Below are 22,166 nucleotides of genomic sequence, written 5' to 3' on the forward strand. Positions count from 1 at the left end.
ATGGTGGTTTCTCACTGTTGGAATGGGAGTTTACAGATAAACAAGGAAGCAGACTAGAATGATCCTGGTAGTAATAGTTCAGATGTGGAGACATCAGTAAGAATTCATGTTTCATTTAATATAGATACAGATGGTTACATATAAAATATTTATAGAGTTCATTCTTGTTATTTATGGTGGTTATATTCTATAAAGCCATTAGAAACACTGAATTAGCAAATGATGAACCATTGTCCAAGAGAAAAATACAGGGTTAGTTTTCTGTGATCCTCTGGTTATAACATTTTCATTAACCAATCACTATGTAACCTGTTTTATGTGTATTTCTGTTTTGACTCACCTCATTCACTATATAGTGTTGGTTCATTAATATTGAGCTCCCAGCCAACAATACTATATATATAGTTACAAATTGTTCCAAGTTTGGCCATTAGGAGCTCTTTCAGTTGACTCCTGTGCTCCTGTATAAGTGCTATATATATATGAAACATATATAACCCTTGCCTGAAGGAAGCTTATCTAACCCAAGTATTTTCTGCATAAGGTACAGCACAACCTTCTCTCACTTAGGAATACTAGGAAAGCACTGTAGCACTGCACTTGAGGAAAATAACATAAAGCACAAAAACTGTGAAAAACATAGTGCTAAGTATACCACAAAAGGACACTTGTTTATATTATGATAGTTAAAACAAGAAGGCAGAATGTTGCCTTGTTCTACCTCAGTTAGGATGTACATGTCAGGTAACTCATTTTTTTGCTGTCTTCATGTGTACATAAATGTTCAAGTAGGAAAAGTCACAAGTATGGAATCTACAAATAAAGAGGATCTACTGTATGTATACAATCACCAGTTAGTGTATACACATCTATTTCTTTGCTCTGTTAGCTGTGAGAGCTTAAAATAAAGGGCATTCTTATAATAACAAGCACACTTATTGTCCAGATCTCAGTTTCTAATACCATTCTCCAATGACAGGAAGCAAGCCTCCCTCAAGAGATGGTGGCTTCTAGAACTGGAACAGAAAGATTAACCTGCAGCATTTTGAAGTCTCAAAAAGTAAAAACGCGCTAACAAAAACGCCCCCAAAATACATCAGTGGGAGTATGTATGCCAACAGAGTACAACAGCTAACTGAAGGAGCTCTTAATGGCCAAAGCTGGAACAATTTGAGTACAAAATGAAGTACAAGTATCTATGAGTACATACTGACATAAACTTAAAAATGTGGCAAATTAATAAATGAAGAGACAAGTCTTTCATGTGGAAGAATTCCAAAAAAATTATGTAGGTACCTTTCCCTCAAGCAGAGAGAACATAACTTTTCATCCCTTAAGTGTGGGCTGTGATACTGACTTACTTCCAAAGAGTACAGCATGAAACAGAGGAATAAGAGTAACTTCACAGTGAAGAAATCTGACAATCACTATCTCAGGTGACCAAGGTTGACATAAAAAATGACAAATCATGTTGATTTTATCTTTGATATGATTGATGTGATGAAAATGGAACTTTACCTCTGTGACCTTTCTCCATCAAACCTGTAACTCAAGTCCAATAGTGAGAAAAACATCAGACAAATCCAATAGAGGAGTATCTTACAAAATATTTGACCAATACTCCTCAGAGGGGTCAGTGTCACTAAAACACTAAAAATAAGAAAAGTTAGATAAATTGTCATGGCCAAAAAAGGCCTAAGGAAACATTACAACTAAGTATAATATGGTATTCTGGATAATATCCTGGAACAGGAAATGAATAGAGGGCAACAAATAAGGAATTCTGAATAAACCATGAACTTTAGTTAATAATACTGTATTAATATTATTTCATTAATTGTAACAAATTTGCCATGCTAATGCAAGATGTTAATAATGGAGAAAACTAGGTGTGGGGTGTTTTGGAACTCTACTATCCTCTCAATTCTTCCTGTACATGCAAACTGTTATGGTAGAGAGACGTTTTAGATTTTCTATCATTTTCTCAAATGAAGTATTTTTGTCAGTTTTTGTGTTGTTTATCCGTCAAATTCTACTCCTTTTTTTTTCTTTTTTTTTTAAATTTTTTAAATTTTTAATTTTTTTTTTTTTATTATACTTTAAGTTCTAGGGTACATGTGCATAACGTGCAGGTTTGTTACATATGTATACTTATGCCATGTTGGTGTGCTGCACCCATCAACTCGTCAGCACCCATCAATTCATCATTTATATCATGTATAACTCCCCAATGCAATCCCTCCCTCCTCTCCCCTCCCCCCTCCCCATGATAGGCCCCAGTGTGTGATGTTCCCCTTCCTGAGTCCAAGTGATCTCATTGTTCAGTTCCCACCTATGAGTGAGAACATGCGGTGTTTGGTTTTCTCTTCTTGTGATAGTTTGCTAAGAATGATGGTTTCCAGCTGCATCCATGTCCCTACAAAGGACGCAAACTCATCCTTTTTTATGGCTGCATAGTATTCCATGGTGTATATGTGCCACATTTTCTTAATCCAGTCTGTCACAGATGGACATTTGGGTTGATTCCAAGTCTTTGCTATTGTGAATAGTGCCGCAATAAACATACGTGTACATGTGTCTTTGTAGTAGAATAATTTATAATCCTTTGGGTATATACCCAGTAGTGGGATGGCTGGGTCATATGGTACATCTAGTTCTAGATCCTTGAGGAATTGCCATACTGTTTTCCATAATGGTTGAACTAGTTTACAATCCCACCAACAGTGTAAAAGTGTTCCTATTTCTCCACATCCTCTCCAACACCTGTTGTTTCCTGACTTCTTAATGATTGCCATTCTAACTGGTGTGAGATGGTATCTCATTGTGGTTTTGATTTGCATTTCTCTGATGGCAAGTGATGATGAGGATTTTTTCATGTGTCTGTTGGCTGTATGAATATCTTCTTTTGAGAAATGTCTGTTCATATCCTTTCCCCACTTTTTGATGGGGTTGTTTGTTTTTTTCTCGTATATTTGTTTGAGTTCTTTGTAGATTCTGGATATTAGCCCTTTGTCAGATGAGTAGGTTGCAAAAATTTTCTCCCATTCTGTAGGTTGCCTGTTCACTCTGATGGTAGTTTCTTTTGCTGTGCAGAAGCTCTTTAGTTTAATTAGATCCCATTTGTCAATTTTTGCTTTTGCTGCCGTTGCTTTTGGTGTTTTAGACATGAAGTCCTTGCCCATGCCTATGTCCTGAATGGTACTACCTAGATTTTCTTCTAGGGTTTTTATGGTATTAGGTCTAACATTTAAGTCTCTAATCCATCTTGAATTAATCTTCGTATAAGGGGTAAGGAAAGGATCCAGTTTCAGCTTTCTACTTATGGCTAGCCAATTTTCCCAGCACCATTTATTAAATAGGGAATCCTTTCCCCATTTCTTGTTTCTCTCAGGTTTGTCAAAGATCAGATGGCTGTAGATGTGCGGTATTATTTCTGAGGACTCTGTTCTGTTCCATTGATCTATATCTCTGTTTTGGTACCAGTACCATGCTGTTTTGGTTACTGTAGCCTTGTAGTATAGTTTGAAGTCAGGTAGCGTGACGCCTCCAGCTTTGTCCTTTTGACTTAGGATTGTCTTGGCAATGCGGGCTCTTTTTTGGTTCCATATGAACTTTAAAGCAGTTTTTTCCAATTCTGTGAAGAAACTCATTGGTAGCTTGATGGGGATGGCATTGAATCTATAAATAACCTTGGGGAGTATGGCCATTTTCACGATATTGATTCTTCCTATCCATGAGCATGGTATGTTCTTCCATTTGTTTGTGTCCTCTTTGATTTCACTGAGCAGTGGTTTGTAGTTCTCCTTGAAGAGGTCCTTTACATCCCTTGTAAGCTGGATTCCTAGGTATTTTATTCTCTTTGAAGCAATTGTGAATGGAAGTTCATTCCTGATTTGGCTCTCTGCTTGTCTGTTACTGGTGTATAAGAATGCTTGTGATTTTTGCACATTAATTTTGTATCCTGAGACTTTGCTGAAGTTGCTTATCAGCTTAAGGAGATTTTGGGCTGAGACAATGTGGTTTTCTAAATATACAATCATGTCATCTGCAAACAGGGACAATTTGACTTCTTCTTTTCCTAACTGGATACCCTTGATTTCTTTCTCTTGCCTGATTGCCCTAGCCAGAACTTCCAACACTATGTTGAATAGGAGTGGTGAGAGAGGGCATCCCTGTCTTGTGCCAGTTTTCAAAGGGAATTTTTCCAGTTTTTGCCCATTCAGTATGATATTAGCTGTGGGTTTGTCATAAATAGCTCTTATTATTTTGAGGTACGTTCCATCAATACCGAATTTATTGAGCGTTTTTAGCATGAAGGGCTGTTGAATTTTGTCAAAAGCCTTTTCTGCATCTATTGAGACAATCATGTGGTTCTTGTCTTTGGTTCTGTTTATATGCTGGATTACGTTTATTGATTTGCGAATGTTGAACCAGCCTTGCATCCCAGGGATGAAGCCCACTTGATCATGGTGGATAAGCTTTTTGATGTGCTGCTGAATCCGGTTTGCCAGTATTTTTTTTTTTTTATTTTTTTTTATTTTTTATTATAATTTAAGTTCTAGGGTACATGTGCATAACGTGCAGGTTTGTTACATATGTACACCTATGCCATGTTGGTGTGCTGCACCCATCAACTCGTCAGCACCCATCAATTCATCATTTACATCATGTACAACTCCCCAATGCAATCCCTCCCTCCTCCCCCCTCCCCCCTCCCCATGACAGGCCCCAGTGCATGATGCTCCCCTTCCCGAGTCCAAGTGATCTCACTGTTCAGTTCCCACCTATGAGTGAGAACATGCGGTGTTTGGTTTTCTGTTCTTGTGATAGTTTGTTAAGAATGATGGTTTCCAGCTGCATCCATGTCCCTACAAAGGACGCAAACTCATCCTTTTTTATGGCTGCATAGTATTCCATGGTGTATATGTGCCACATTTTCTTCATCCAGTCTGTCACAGATGGACATTTGGGTTGATTCCAAGTCTTTGCTATTGTGAATAGTGCCGCAATAAACATACGTGTGCATGTGTCTTTGTAGTAGAGTAATTTATAATCCTTTGGGTATATACCCAGTAGTGGGATGGCTGGGTCATATGGTACATCTAGTTCTAGATCCTTGAGGAATTGCCATACTGTTTTCCATAATGGTTGAACTAGTTTACAATCCCACCAACAGTGTAAAAGTGTTCCTATTTCTACACATCCTCTCCAACACCTGTTGTTTCCTGACTTCTTAATGATTGCCATTCTAACTGGTGTGAGATGGTATCTCATTGTGGTTTTGATTTGCATTTCTCTGATGGCGAGTGATGATGAGCATTTTTTCATGTGTCTGTTGGCTGTATGAATATCTTCTTTTGAGAAATGTCTGTTCATATCCTTTGCCCACTTTTTGATGGGGTTGTTTGTTTTTTTCTCGTATATTTGTTTGAGTTCTTTGTAGATTCTGGATATTAGCCCTTTGTCAGATGAGTAGGTTGCAAAAATTTTCTCCCATTCTGTAGGTTGCCTATTCACTCTGATGGTAGTTTCTTTTGCTGTGCAAAAGCTCTTTAGTTTAATTAGATCCCATTTGTCAATTTTTGCTTTTGCTGCCATTGCTTTTGGTGTTTTAGACATGAAGTCCTTGCCCATGCCTATGTCCTGAATGGTACTACCTAGATTTTCTTCTAGGGTTTTTATGGTATTAGGTCTAACATTTAAGTCTCTAATCCATCTTGAATTAATCTTCGTATAAGGGGTAAGGAAAGGATCCAGTTTCAGCTTTCTACTTATGGCTAGCCAATTTTCCCAGCACCATTTATTAAATAGGGAATCCTTTCCCCATTTCTTGTTTCTCTCAGGTTTGTCAAAGATCAGATGGCTGTAGATGTGCGGTATTATTTCTGAGGACTCTGTTCTGTTCCATTGATCTATATGTCTGTTTTGGTACCAGTACCATGCTGTTTTGGTTACTGTAGCCTTGTAGTATAGTTTGAAGTCAGGTAGCGTGACGCCTCCAGCTTTGTCCTTTTGACTTAGGATTGTCTTGGCAATGCGGGCTCTTTTTTGGTTCCATATGAACTTTAAAGCAGTTTTTTCCAATTCTGTGAAGAAACTCATTGGTAGCTTGATGGGGATGGCATTGAATCTATAAATAACCTTGGGCAGTATGGCCATTTTCACGATATTGATTCTTCCTATCCATGAGCATGGTATGTTCTTCCATTTGTTTGTGTCCTCTTTGATTTCACTGAGCAGTGGTTTGTAGTTCTCCTTGAAGAGGTCCTTTACATCCCTTGTAAGCTGGATTCCTAGGTATTTTATTCTCTTTGAAGCAATTGTGAATGGAAGTTCATTCCTGATTTGGCTCTCTGCTTGTCTGTTACTGGTGTATAAGAATGCTTGTGATTTTTGCACATTAATTTTGTATCCTGAGACTTTGCTGAAGTTGCTTATCAGCTTAAGGAGATTTTGGGCTGAGACGATGGGGTTTTCTAAATATACAATCATGTCATCTGCAAACAGGGACAATTTGACTTCTTCTTTTCCTAACTGGATACCCTTGATTTCTTTCTCTTGCCTGATTGCCCTAGCCAGAACTTCCAACACTATGTTGAATAGGAGTGGTGAGAGAGGGCATCCCTGTCTTGTGCCAGTTTTCAAAGGGAATTTTTCCAGTTTTTGCCCATTCAGTATGATATTAGCTGTGCGTTTGTCATAAATGGCTCTTATTATTTTGAGATACGTTCCATCAATACCGAATTTATTGAGCGTTTTTAGCATGAAGGGCTGTTGAATTTTGTCAAAAGCCTTTTCTGCATCTATTGAGACAATCATGTGGTTCTTGTCTTTGGTTCTGTTTATATGCTGGATTACGTTTATTGATTTGCGAATGTTGAACCAGCCTTGCATCCCAGGGATGAAGCCCACTTGATCATGGTGGATAAGCTTTTTGATGTGCTGCTGAATCCGGTTTGCCAGTATTTTATTGAGAATTTTTGCATCAATGTTCATCAGGGATATTGGTCTAAAATTCTCTTTTTTTGTTGTGTCTCTGCCAGGCTTTGGTATCAGGATGATGTTGGCCTCATAAAATGAGTTAGGGAGGATTCCCTCTTTTTCTATTGATTGGAATAGTTTCAGAAGGAATGGTACCAGCTCCCCCTTGTACCTCTGGTAGAATTCGGCTGTGAATCCATCTGGTCCTAGACTTTTTTTGGTGGGTAGGCTATTAATTGTTGCCTCAATTTCAGAGCCTGCTATTGGTCTATTCAGGGATTCAACTTCTTCCTGCTTTAGCCTTGGGAGAGTGTAAGTGTCCAGGAAATTATCCATTTCTTCTAGATTTTCTAGTTGATTTGTGTAGAGGCGTTTATAGTATTCTCTGATGGTAGTTTGTATTTCTGTGGGGTCAGTGGTAATATCCCCTTTATCATTTTTTATTGCATCTATTTGATTCCTCTCTCTTTTCTTCTTTATTAGCCTTGCTAGCGGTCTGTCAATTTTGTTGATCTTTTCAAAAAACCAACTTCTGGATTCATTGATTTTTTGGAGGGTTTTTTGTGTCTCTATCTCCTTCAGTTCGGCTCTGATCTTAGTTATTTCTTGCCTTCTGCTAGCTTTTGAATGTGTTTGCTCTTGCCTCTCTAGTTCTTTTAATTGTGATGTTAGAGTGTCAATTTTAGATCTTTCCTGCTTTCTCTTGTGGGCGTTTAGTGCTATAAATTTCCCTCTACACACTGCTTTAAATGTGTCCCAGAGATTCTGGTATGTTGTATCTTTGTTCTCATTGGTTTCAAAGAACATCTTTATTTCCGCTTTCATTTCGTTATGTACCCAGTAGTCATTCAGGAGCAGGTTGTTCAGTTTCCATGTAGTTGAGCGGTTTTGATTGAGTTTCTTAGTCCTGAGTTCTAGTTTGATTGCACTGTGGTCTGAGAGACAGTTTGTTATAATTTCTGTTCTTTTACATTTGCTGAGGAGTACTTTACTTCCAATTATGTGGTCAATTTTGGAATAAGTGTGATGTGGTGCTGAGAAGAATGTATATTCTGTTGATTTGGGGTGGAGAGTTCTATAGATGTCTATTAGGTCCGCTTGGTGCAGAGATGAGTTCAATTCCTGGATATCCTTGTTAACTTTCTGTCTCGTTGATCTGTCTAATGTTGACAGCGGAGTGTTGAAGTCCCCCATTATTATTGTATGGGAGTCTAAGTCTCTTTGTAAGTCTCTAAGGACTTGCTTTATGAATCTGGGTGCTCCTGTATTGGGTGCATATATATTTAGGAGAGTTAGCTCTTCCTGTTGAATTGATCCCTTTACCATTATGTAATGGCCTTCTTTGTCTCTTTTGATCTTTGATGGTTTAAAGTCTGTTTTGTCAGAGACAAGGATTGCAACCCCTGCTTTTTTTTGTTCTCCATTTGCTTGGTAGATCTTCCTCCATCCCTTTATTTTGAGCCTATGTATGTCTCTGCATGTGAGATGGGTCTCCTGAATACAGCAGACTGATGGGTCTTGACTCTTTATCCAGTTTGCCAGTCTGTGTCTTTTAATTGGAGCATTTTGTCCATTTACATTTAAGGTTAATATTGTTATGTGTGAACTTGATCCTGCCATTATGATATTAACTGGTTATTTTGCTCGTTAGTTGATGCAGTTTCTTCCTAGCCTCGATGGTCTTTACATTTTGGCATGTTTTTGCGATGGCTGGTACCGGTTGTTCCTTTCCATGTTTAGGGCTTCCTTCAGGGTCTCTTGTAAGGCAGGCCTGGTGGTGACAAAATCTCTAAGCATTTGCTTATCTGTAAAGGATTTTATTTCTCCTTCACTTATGAAACTTAGTTTGGCTGGATGTGAAATTCTGGGTTTAAAATTCTTTTCTTTAAGAACGTTGAATATTGGCCCCCACTCTCTTCTGGCTTGTAGAGTTTCTGCCGAGAGATCTGCTGTTAGTCTGATGGGCTTCCCTTTGTGGGTAACCCGACCTTTCTCTCTGGCTGCCCTTAAGATTTTTTCCTTCATTTCAACTTTGGTGAATCTGGCAATTATGTGTCTTGGAGTTGCTCTTCTGGAGAAGTATCTTTGTGGCGTTCTCTGTATTTCCTGAATTTGAATGTTGTCCTGCCCTACTAGGTTGGGGAAGTTCTCCTGGATGATATCCTGAAGAGTGTTTTCCAACTTGGTTCCATTTTCCCCCTCACTTTCAGGCACCCCAATCAGACGTAGATTTGGTCTTTTTACGTAATCCCATACTTCTTGCAGGCTTTGCTCATTTCTTTTTCTTCTTTTTTCTTTTCCTTTCTCTTCTCGCTTCATTTCATTCATTTGATCTTCAATCGCTGATACTCTTTCTTCCAGTTGATCGAGTCGGTTACTGAAGCTTGTGCATTTGTCACGTATTTCTCGTGTCATGGTTTTCATCTCTGTCATTTCGTTTATGATCTTCTCTGCATTAATTAGTCTAGCTGTCAATTCTTCCACTCTTTTTTCAAGATTTTTAGTTTCTTTGCGCTGGGTACGTAATTCCTCCTTTAGCTCTGATAAGTTTGATGGACTGAAGCCTTCTTCTCTCCTCTCGTCCAAGTCATTCTCTGACCAGCTTTGATCCATTGCTGGCGATGGGCTGCGCTCCTTTGCAGGGGGAGATGCGCTCTTATTTTTTGAATTTCCAGCTTTTCTGCCCTGCTTCTTCCCCATCTTTGTGGTTTTATCTGTCTCCGGTCTTTGATGGTGGTGACGTACTGATGGGGTTTTGGTATAGGTGTCCTTCCTGTTTGATAGTTTTCCTTCTGACATTCAGAAGGACTGTCTGTTGGTCTGTTGGAGATTGCTTGAGGTCCACTTCAGACCCTGTTTGCCTGGGTATCAGCAGCAGAGGTTGCCGAAGATAGAATATTGCTGAACAGCGAGTGTACCTGTCTGATTCTTCCTTTGGAAGTTTCCTCTCAGGGGTGTACTCCACCCTGTGAGGTGTGGGGTGTCAGACTGCCCCTAGTGGGGGATTTCTCCCAGCTAGGCTACTCAGGGGTCAGGGACACACCTGAGCAGGCAGTCTGTCCGTTCTCAGATCTCAACCTCCGCCTTGGGAGATCCACGGCTCTCCCCAAAGCTGTCAGCCAGAGTCGTTCGCGTCTGCACCGGCTCCCGCTACTTCCCCTGTTGGTCTTCAGCTGTGCACTGTCCCCAGAGGTGGAGACTCAGTTGAAAATGCAGAAATCACCGGTCTTCTGTGTCGCTCGCGCTGGGAGTTGGAGACTGGAGCTGTTCCTATTTTTTTTTTTTTTTTTTTTTTTTTTTTTACCTTAACTCTGCAAAGGAGTGCTGTTGGTGTAGATGAGATGCAAGGACTGACGACATTAGGGAAGAAAATTTGAAATAAGTTATGCAAGATACCTAAGAGTGCATAACTCCACTAGAGGCAGTTAGGATTGGCAGAAAATCATGGGTAGAATTAATTTTTTCCCATAATAAAGTCAGGACTATGATAAAGAAGATTAAAGAGCTATTATATCAAACACTTGCTGAATCACATCACTTATGTAATGAAACCAACACATTTGTACACAAAAGTGATAAAAATGTATTCCATTTCTAGATCTTATTTATTTATTTAATTTCAATAGTTTTGGGCCAACAGGTGATATTCAGTTACATGGATAAACTCTTTAGTGGTGATTTCTGAGATTTCAGTGCACCCTTCACTGGAGCAGTGTACACTGTACTCTGGTGTCGTCTTTTTATCCCTAACACCCCTCCCATCCTTCTCCCTGAGTCCATTGTATCATTTTTATGCCTTTGCATCCTCATAGCATCCTCATAGCTTAGCTCCCACTTAAAAGTGAGAACAATGTTTGATTTTCTATTCCTGACTTAATTTATTTAGAATATTTGTCTCCAACTCCATCCAAGTTACTGCAAATGTCTCCTACTCCATCCAAGTTTCATTCCTTTTTATGGCTTAGTATTCCATGGTGTGTGTGTGTGTGTGTGTATGGTATATATGATATATATGGACTATGATATACATCATGTATGTGTATTACATATGTATATGTGTTTTCTTCACCTACTAGTTGATTAATGGACATTTGGGCTCGCTCCACATTTTTGTGATTACAAATTGTGCCGCTATAAACATGCATGTGCAAGTGTTTTTTCATATAATGACTTCTTTTCCTCTGGGTAGATACCCAATAGTGGGCTTGCTGAATCAAAGGTAGATCGATTTTCAGTTTTCTAAGGAATCTCCATACTGTTTTCCATAATGGTTGTATAAGTTTACATTCCCACCATCAGTAGTGCAAAAGTGTTCCCCATTTCTAGATCTTTAAATAATAAGGGAGTTGATACATGAAATAAAATATTGTCCTTCATGAAAAATGGCTAAAGCTTTCAAATGATTTTTCAGAGTTTCTCTGGTGGAAAAAAAAAAAAGAGAGAGAGAGAGAGATCATCGTACTAACCAAAAATAAAAAGAAATAAATAAAGATTGGAAAAGATTTAGTAACATTGAACCAACTGATGGTGCCAACTGCTCAACTCCCATTTTTAGAATCCATTAGAAAAATCTTTGAAGATTTGATTATATTAAGTGATAAGAAAGAAAAGGGCTTTGGGGCTAATAAAAAAAGTACAGAAATGACTGGTTTCTTACACTACTATTTAAATCTATCTAGCAGAGCAGTGGGATTCAAGAAAAAAAAATTGACCTCTGAATAAGATAACATGTTTTCAACACACATGTATGTATATAAGCAGCTGCAAAGTGGCCTGCAAAAGAGGAAAGGAATGACCTCTGTTAATGAGTATCACATGTTCTTCGAAAGTTTATAAAATGCAATGCATATAATGCCCATTCCACATACCAAAAGAAAAACCCTGCTTGATCCAGTGTTGTGAACCTGCTGAAGCTTCAAGCAGACAATTGAATAATTAAACTTTCACAGTTCAATTTTAACAACCTTGAATGTCTCCACTATTTGCCAGAGAAAGAGTGACCAGAGGACTGCATTTTCTCAATGACTCTTCTCCTTATTTCTCTTTGGCTACCTTCATTACTTTCGGGTCATACAAAATGCATCATATCATTTCAAAAAATTATCTTAAAATCAAATATCAATAGAATTGTATTAAAAAATAATCACTAAAACTAACAAAAATCAAACATCACTAATTGCTTTTGTATTTGGCATTGTCTTTATTTTTATATGTATTGAGTTTTATATTAGTGTTCTGTATTATTTTTATATAAATATATTTTAACAGTTTAATAAGCTCATTCATGAATTCAAAATGTCAGCTGCCCAAAAACAGATCCTTCATTTCTTCAATCAGTGATTATTCTACTAGTTTTAAAATTCTGACCATGAAGTTTGGGGAAGAACTCTTAAAACTGTGTTATAGATTCCATAGTTATTTATTTTCCAAAAATCTAGGTTTTTTCATAATAACTAGTCAATGTCAGGTGTAAGGCTACTTGATTTATTCTCATTTCTTGATTATATTCATAAGCAGAAATAAAAATTTTAATCTAAGTTAAACAGGTCAGAGTAGCAACAGACATAAAACACAATGCTATGCTTTTTTTGCTATATCACTGCTTACTAATTTTAATTTTTAATTATTTTTAATTATGGCAAAATATGTAACATAATGTTTGCTATTTTAGCCATTTCTTAAGTGTTCAATTCAGAGCTCTCAATCACATTCACAACGTTGTACAACCATCATCGCTAGTTTCAAAATGTTTTCATCAACTCAAATAGAAACTCTGCGACCAGTAGGCAGTAGCACCCTCTTCGCTCCGCTCTCAGGCCCTGGTAACCTCTAATCTACTTTTTGTTTCTCTGAATTTGCCTATTCTAGATATTTCATGTGAATGGAATTACAAAATATGTGTTTTTTGGTGTCTGCTTATTTAATCTAACACAATGATTTCATGTTTCTTCCATGTTGTAGCATGTATCAGAACCTCATTCTTTTTTATGGATGAATAATATTTCAATATGTTCATGTTATTATGAACATTATTATATATACAATTATATATACAAACATACATATATATTATATATGGAATATTATATATATGGAATATTATATATACAAAAATAAATATATAATATTTAATTGAAATTTTTGAAACAATCCTAGATTTGTTCAACGTAAAAATTACTTCTGTTGGGGTAAAAGTTAGTGATAAATAATAAAAGTATATATTTTATTGTAACCAGTTTTCTCCCCTTTTTAAAACTTACAGAGAAAATAAACTAACAAAGTCCAGATAATGAAATATTATTTCTGTATTTTCTCTTTTATTTTAATGTTTCTCTGCCTTTTCAGTATACATTTGCTATTGAAACATAAAACATGCTAACTCAGTGAGATGAAATAGGACCAGAACAGTTATATACCTCCTCCCTAAGTTTGAGCTTTCTGTTATAAGACAAATATTTGTGGCATATCATAACTCTTATACCTGACAAGACCACAGAATTTTCTACTCAAGATAGATCATAAAATTACAAAAAGATCTATCATTCTGTATAGTTCAGTGTATCAACTAAACTGAGATAACTTCTGCACAAAGAATGCACTTCTAGGATTGATAGTGGATTGTGTGAAGTTGCCAGTTGTTTTTACTATAATAAGTTTAAAAATGAAGAATATATTTTATTCCAAAGACAGTTTTGGTGAGGTGTTTAAAGCATGGAATGTATTTCCCAGTGATAGAATGTTTGAAAAATTAGTTAGGTTCCCTATCAATCCTGTTAGTTGATATAGAGCTAAATCTAAAAACTGATATTGGGTGACCAGAACTGCTGTTAGATTTTTGTTTGGACCTCTGAACTTTTTATTGTTCTCCTGTTACCCAAAGGGCACCTTGCTTCTGCTGCCTCAAAACCTCAGAACTTTAGTGTCACTGGTGTCAGATGCTACTTTGTCATCCACTATCCCGCAGGTGGCTGTCTTTCGGATGGCTTGCATGGGGTTGCTGCTATCCAGGGCATCACTGGGATTGAAGTCCTTCCCATCTTCCAGCAGGCAGCAGTAAGGTGGCCAGCTCAGCCGGCAGTTTGACCTTGATGCTCAGCAGGGCCTCCTCATACACCCGGGCCTGGTGCCACCCTTCTGCCAGAGTCTGTGCCAGCTCTGACTCCAGGTGCAGCAGAACCCCGTTGAGCTGCTCCATCTGCATGGCATAGTGGGCCTCCATCTCCCTCAACTGTTCTCCAAGCTGGCCTTAAGATTTCTCCTAGAGTCCAGGTTGATCTCCAAGGACTGGACTATACCTCTCAGATCCATGAGCATCATCTTAGCATTTCTGATTTTGGCGACTGCATGGTGATGACTGTGGTGCTCTCCTCAATCTGCTGGAACCAGTATTTTCCAGTTCCTCTGGGTTCTTCTGAGCCAGCTCATTACACTGATCTGCCAGGATCTTGCCGGGGTCCTGAGATTTAGAGACATCTACCTCTATGGTCAAACCAGAACTGGGAAACTGGGCTTGTAAGTCTTTTTTTTCCTCCTTGTGGTTCTTCTTCATGAAAAGGAACTCCTCCTTGAGAGCCGAGATCTATCTTCAGCTGCAGCTGAGTGACATTGGTGTCATCAGTGACCTTCCTGAGCCCACGAATGTGGCTCTCCAGATGGGTGTATGGCCAGCTCTGTCTCATACTCGACTCTAAAATCATCAGCAGCAAGATAGGCATTGCCAATCTGCAGAACAATGTGGACATTGTCCACAGAATTTGCAAAGGTCTGAGCCCTCAAGTCCTCTATGGTCTTAACATAATGTCCCCAGTCTCTGACCTGGGGCCCCTTCTTCTCCAGATGTTCCCAGATTTTGGTTTCTAGCCTCCGATTCTCAGTCTCCAGGCCACTCATTCTGTCCAGGTAGGAGGCTAAGCAGTTATTCAGGCCTGTCATGGCCTCGTTCTTACTCTGTATGCCCTGCTATTTCTACCAGATACCCAGCCGACCCAGAAGCTGGTGGAGCTGAAAGAAAAGATCCAGGAGTTAGAGCCCATAGTGCTTGCATAAAGGATAGCCAGGCTGCTGGTGAGCAACTGGAAGGACCCCACAGACAGGCAGTTAGTGGAGAAAGTGGTGGAGTGGGTGATGAATCTCATGTCTCAGGGGAGAAAAGCAAGAGGACAGGATTCAGGTTCTGCTGAGCTGCTGTTCAATTTTTCTTTTTCCTAAGGATATTCTCGTTGGTGATTTCAGAAACAACTTTCTTCCTATTTATTCCATCCGGGACTCCAGTACATCTTGCCACCAGCATCCACACCTTATTCTTGGAAGGAAGAGCTCCTATCACCTAGGATTGTTGTGGAAACAGGGATTTAGTGGCAGATTAGAAGCAGAAACATTGACTAAACTTAGATATTTGCTTAATTTAATTCAACAAAATATGGTAAACATCATTTATCTGTATTCTGCAATGCTAAGATATATAGAGAATTTAAAGACAAATGAGGCACAGTTCCAGACCTCAAGAAGCTTTCAGTTTATGGAGAGGCACAGAAGATATTAAGATCTCTTGGATAAAAGACCTGGTCTGGAAAGTATCATATACAAATGTCAAATGAAATATATAAATGGAGATATGAGTACATCTGTTTGAGGAATCCTGGAAGGTCCACAGAGTGGTCAACAGTAGAAATGGACCTTGAATGATCTAGGGACTATTGAAAATTAGAGTTGGGAATGTGGCCCTTGCAGGCCAGAATGCTTAGTAGTCATGTATAGGAGGTTTTGAAGTAAGATGCTATTGGGGAAACCCACCTCTAATATTTCAATGTAGGTTCTTTCTATTTTCCCTAAGTGTCAGCCGGTCTGAGAAATAAAGAGAAAGAGTACAAAGAGAGGAATTTTACAGCTGGGCTGCTAGGAGTGACATCACATCTCGGTAGGTCTGTGATGCCCACCTGAGCTGTAAAACCAGCAAGTTTTTATTAAGGATTTCAAAAGGGGGGGGTGTACAAACAGGGAGTAAGTCACATGCTTTAAGAGGCAAAAAGCAGAGCAAAGATCACATGCTTCTGAGGAAACAGGGCAAGGACAAAATCAGAACTCCTGATAAGGGTCTATGTTCAGCAGTGCATGTATTGTCTTGATAAACATCTTAACAGAAAACAGGGTTCAGAAGCAGAGAACAGGTCTGACCTCAAATTTACCAGGGCTGGGGTTTCCCAATCTTAGTAAGCCTGAGGGTACTGCAGGAGACCAGGTTGTAGCTCAGTCCTTATCTCAACCGCATAGGACAGACACTCCCAGAGTGGCCATTTATAGACTCCCCCCAGTAATGCAATTCTTTTCCTAGGGTCTTAATATTATATTCCTTGCTAGGAAAAGAATTTAGTGATATCTGTCCTACTTGCACGTCTGTTTATAAGCTCTCTGCAAGAAGAAAAATATGATTCTATTCTGCCACAGGCAGTCAGACCTTATGGTTGTCTTCCCTTGTTCCCTGAAAATTGCTGTTATTCTGTTCTTTTTCAAGGTGCATTGATTTCATATTGTTCAAACACACATGTTTTACAATCAATTTGTACAGTTAACGCAATCATCATAGTGGACCTGAGGTGATGTACATCCTCAGCTTACAAAGATAACAGGATTAAGAGATTAAAGTAAGACAGGCATAAAAAATTATAAGAGTATTATTAGGGAAGTGATAAAAAGGTCCATGAAATCTTCATAATTTATATTTCCTCTGCTGTGGCTCCAGCCGGTCCCTCCATTCAGGGTCCCTGACTTCCCACAAAAAGATGCAGCTTTTTAATTCCTGATTTTGGAAGATATTAGAGAATTAAAGGTGAAAATTATAAAGGAGCAGGACATGGTGGCTCATGTTTATAATCCCAACAATTTGGGAGGCTGAGGCAGGAGGATTGCTTGAGGCCAGGAGTTTAAGACGCACCTGGGCAACATAATGAGACCCTATTTCTTAAAAAAAAAAAAAAAAAAAAAAAAAAAAAAAAAAAAAAAAAAAAAATAGCCTGGTGTGGTGGTATATGTCTCAGCTACTCAGGAGTCTGAGGTGAGAGGATTACTTCAGACCAGGAGTTCAAGGTTATCTGCTTGTGTGTTATCTGTTTGGTGAACAGTGAGCTATAATCATGCCACTATACTCCAGCCTGGGTGACAGAGCAAGCCCTATCTTAAAAAAAAAAAAAAAAAGAAGGAAAAAAAGAAAATTAAAAAAGGAGAGGAGAACATCCTCTGAATGCATACTCTCTTGCCTATGTTTGTAAATATGACAGGCCTGTACACACAATTTTATTGAGAAATGAAAGCCAGTTTGGGAATAACAAACTTTTTTTTTGTCAATACCTGAACTTGAATTTAATTGAATTCAAAGTTTTAAACGAACCCTAAACTAAATATCTATTTTAACTTTAATATCTTTAATAAAGCTTTGTAGAATTTTCTTATTAAACATTGCATAAGTAATTTCTGTTTGTTACAGAAGAATTGAAGAATACTAATAAAATAAAAGTAATAAATCATTCCAAATCAAAATGTTAGTAACATATGTCAATGTAAGAACAGTCAGTGTTTTTGTGCTATATGATAGGAATGTCCACATAAAAATAAGAAAATAAAAAGCAATTTATCAACATTGAATCTTTGGGAAAGGGACAACATTATAAATTTTGAACAATTTCTGTATTATTACAGATGAGACTTCTTTTAAGAAGAAGTCTCCAGCTACTAAAAGCAGGCAGCTTTTGGAGAAAGCAAATAAAAAGCACAGAATGACACCACAGAATTCTTAATTTGAAGGGATGAAGACCAGAGGAGAAGGTAGATAATTAAAGATGGAGACTGTATTAATGTTGAGTATGCTGACACAATAGACCCCAAACTTCCAGTGCCAAAAAAAAAGGCCTGATTTATTTCTTTTCTTTCTTTCTTTTCTTTTTTTTTTTTTTTTTGGCACAGCGTCTAACTCTGTTGCCCAGGCTGGAGTGCAGTTGCACCATCTTGGCTCACTGTGACCTCTGTCTCCCAGGCTCAAGAGATCCTCCTACTTCAGCCTCCCTAGTAGCTGGAACCACAGGCGCCTGCTCTCTTGCATGGCCAATTTTTTGTGTTTTTTGTAGAGACAGGGTTTTGCCATCTTGCCCAGGCTGGTCTCAAACTCCTGAACTCAAATGATTCTCCTGCCTTGGCCTCCTGAAATGCTGAGATTACAGGAGTGAGCCACCATGCCTGGCCTATTTCTTTCTCAGTTAATTGTCCTGGCTGTTATTTGAGTTGATAGCTGCATTTTCTCTTTGCAGACATCCAGGGCAGACTGATGGCTACTTTGCCATCTTCAATATGTGGATTCCAAAATTACCAGGGGCATAACCATCAGCCAGAGTGGGGAATGGAGAGCATAGAGGTTGCTCATAGGAGGTTTGTTTGAGCCACTTTTGGAAGTTGTACACATGACTTCTCTTTACAGTACCTTCATTAAAACAGCCATGTGTCTACACTCAATTGCAAGGGAGGCTAACTGTAGTCTAGCTGTGTTCCCAAGAAGAGGCAACCAATATCTGTTTATCTGCTTGTGTGTTATCTGTTTGGTGAACAGCTGGCTAGCTCAGCCACAGAAATGATTCTACTATAGGTACTATTTTGTGTTTAATTATGGCATACCAAAGAAAACCTCTGGGTGGACTTATGCCCACTTTATATTGCATAGCTTCTTTTCAGCAAATACATATTAGTGTATACATATACATATTAGTAACAAATATATATTAGCATACATTATTAGTATAATGAAAAGCTTTTCTTTAAATAAGCAAGGTTAATATTACTCCAAATATTATGATCCAGAATACACCCAATGTTAATATTTATGCATATATATGTCTTTTTAGATAATCTGTTTACCTATCATCTATCTGTTTAATAATGCTCCATTGAATTTGTCCAATAATTCGGTTGTCAGGAATAAGGTCAGATCTTGCTATTGTAAGTGAAAATAAATTTATTTTAAGACACCAGATAGCTCACAGATTCAGTGAGAGATTCTAGAATACCAGGTTCTGATGCTACCCCAACAGGAACAATGCAGCCAGTAAAACTGCCCAATCACATGATAGAAATATTTCTGTCACCATCAGAACCTTTTGCTCCACACTAATGATGGTGGGGGAACTGGATACCATATTGCTAGCCTAGTTGCTCCAGAAGAACCAAATGCCTCTATTTCCATGCTTTCCAGAACATGTGAAGTCCTCTCACGTAAAGAACATCTCACAGCATTCACTTTGCATCTAAATCTTGCATATGTGCATATGATTTTTAGAATCCAGATCAAATACTTATATCACTGATATCCTGTAATAAGGAGCATGAGATTTTGCATTAGATTTTAAATCTTTGTAACAGATAGGAAGGCAAATTATGAGCTATCGAAGTAAGAATTGCGTGAACCCATTTAAAATACTTGCCAGCTCGGAATGGTGGCTCTCACCTGTAATCCCAGCACTTTGGAAGGCTGAGGCAGGTGGATCCCGTGAACTCAGGAGTTCAAGACCAGCCTGGGCAACATGGTGAAACTCCATCTCTAAGAAGAATACAAAAATTAACCCGACATGGTAGCACGCACTTGTAGTGCCAGCTATTTGGGAGGCTGATGCAGGAGGATCCATTGAGCCTTGAGAGGTTGAGGCTACAGTGAGTAGTGATCATGCCATTGGACTCTAGCCTGTGCAACAGAATGAGACCCTGTCTGAAAAAAATAGAGCAGAATAAAATAAAATATTTTCCAATGAGATTTGTCTCAAGTATTTGTTTCTTTTTTTTTTTTTTTTTTTTTTTTTTTTTATTATACTTTAAGTTCTAGGGTACATGTGCATAACGTGCAGGTTTGTTACATATGTATACTTATGCCATGTTGGTGTGCTGCACCCATCAACTCGTCAGCACCCATCAATTCATCATTTATATCATGTATAACTCCCCAATGCAATCCCTCCCTCCTCCCCCCTCCCCCCTCCCCATGATAGACCCCAGTGTGTGATGTTCCCCTTCCCGAGTCCAAGTGATCTCATTGTTCAGTTCCCACCTATGAGTGAGAACATGCGGTGTTTGGTTTTCTCTTCTTGTGATAGTTTGCTAAGAATGATGGTTTCCAGCTGCATCCATGTCCCTACAAAGGACGCAAACTCATCCTTTTTTATGGCTGCATAGTATTCCATGGTGTATATGTGCCACATTTTCTTAATCCAGTCTGTCACAGATGGACATTTGGGTTGATTCCAAGTCTTTGCTATTGTGAATAGTGCCGCAATAAACATACGTGTACATGTGTCTTTGTAGTAGACTAATTTATAATCCTTTGGGTATATACCCAGTAGTGGGATGGCTGGGTCATATGGTACATCTAGTTCTAGATCCTTGAGGAATTGCCATACTCTTTTCCATAATGGTTGAACTAGTTTACAATCCCACCAACAGTGTAAAAGTGTTCCTATTTCTCCACATCCTCTCCAGCACCTGTTGTTTCCTGACTTCTTAATGATTGCCATTCTAACTGGTGTGAGATGGTATCTCATTGTGGTTTTGATTTGCATTTCTCTGATGGCCAGTGATGATGAGCATTTTTTCATGTGTCTGTTGGCTGTATGAATATCTTCTTTTGAGAAATGTCTGTTCATATCCTTTCCCCACTTTTTGATGGGGTTGTTTGTTTTTTTCTCGTATATTTGTTTGAGTTCTTTGTAGACTCTGGATATTAGCCCTTTGTCAGATGAGTAGGTTGCAAAAATTTTCTCCCATTCTGTAGGTTGCCTGTTCACTCTGATGGTAGTTTCTTTTGCTGTGCAAAAGCTCTTTAGTTTAATTAGATCCCATTTGTCAATTATGGCTTTTGCTGCCGTTGCTTTTGGTGTTTTAGACATGAAGTCCTTGCCCATGCCTATGTCCTGAATGGTACTACCTAGATTTTCTTCTAGGGTTTTGATGGTATTAGGTCTAACATTTAAGTCTCTAATCCATCTTGAATTAATCTTCGTATAAGGGGTAAGGAAAGGATCCAGTTTCAGCTTTCTACTTATGGCTAGCCAATTTTCCCAGCACCATTTATTAAATAGGGAATCCTTTCCCCATTTCTTGTTTCTCTCAGGTTTGTCAAAGATCAGATGGCTGTAGATGTGCGGTATTATTTCTGAGGACTCTGTTCTGTTCCATTGGTCTATATCTCTGTTTTGGTACCAGTACCATGCTGTTTTGGTTACTGTAGCCTTGTAGTATAGTTTGAAGTCAGGTAGCGTGACGCCTCCAGCTTTGTCCTTTTGACTTAGGATTGTCTTGGCAATGCGGGCTCTTTTTTGGTTCCATATGAACTTTAAAGCAGTTTTTTCCAATTCTGTGAAGAAACTCATTGGTAGCTTGATGGGGATGGCATTGAATATATAAATAACCTTGGGGAGTATGGCCATTTTCACGATATTGATTCTTCCTATCCATGAGCATGGTATGTTCTTCCATTTGTTTGTGTCCTCTTTTATTTCACTGAGCAGTGGTTTGTAGTTCTCCTTGAAGAGGTCCTTTACATCCCTTGTAAGCTGGATTCCTAGGTATTTTATTCTCTTTGAAGCAATTGTGAATGGAAGTTCATTCCTGATTTGGCTCTCTGCTTGTCTGTTGCTGGTGTATAAGAATGCTTGTGATTTTTGCACATTAATTTTGTATCCTGAGACTTTGCTGAAGTTGCTTATCAGCTTAAGGAGATTTTGGGCTGAGACGATGGGGTTTTCTAAATATACAATCATGTCATCTGCAAACAGGGACAATTTGACTTCTTCTTTTCCTAACTGGATACCCTTGATTGCTTTCTCTTGCCTGATTGCCCTAGCCAGAACTTCCAACACTATGTTGAATAGGAGTGGTGAGAGAGGGCATCCCTGTCTTGTGCCAGTTTTCAAAGGGAATTTTTCCAGTTTTTGCCCATTCAGTATGATATTAGCTGTGGGTTTGTCATAAATAGCTCTTATTATTTTGAGGTACGTTCCATCAATACCGAATTTATTGAGCGTTTTTAGCATGAAGGGCTGTTGAATTTTGTCAAAAGCCTTTTCTGCATCTATTGAGACAATCGTGTGGTTCTTGTCTTTGGTTCTGTTTATATGCTGGATTACGTTTATTGATTTGCGAATGTTGAACCAGCCTTG

The sequence above is a fragment of the Rhinopithecus roxellana genome, chromosome 4 (assembly GCF_007565055.1).
Source record: "Rhinopithecus roxellana isolate Shanxi Qingling chromosome 4, ASM756505v1, whole genome shotgun sequence".
In the NCBI taxonomy this organism is placed as follows: domain Eukaryota; kingdom Metazoa; phylum Chordata; class Mammalia; order Primates; family Cercopithecidae; genus Rhinopithecus; species Rhinopithecus roxellana.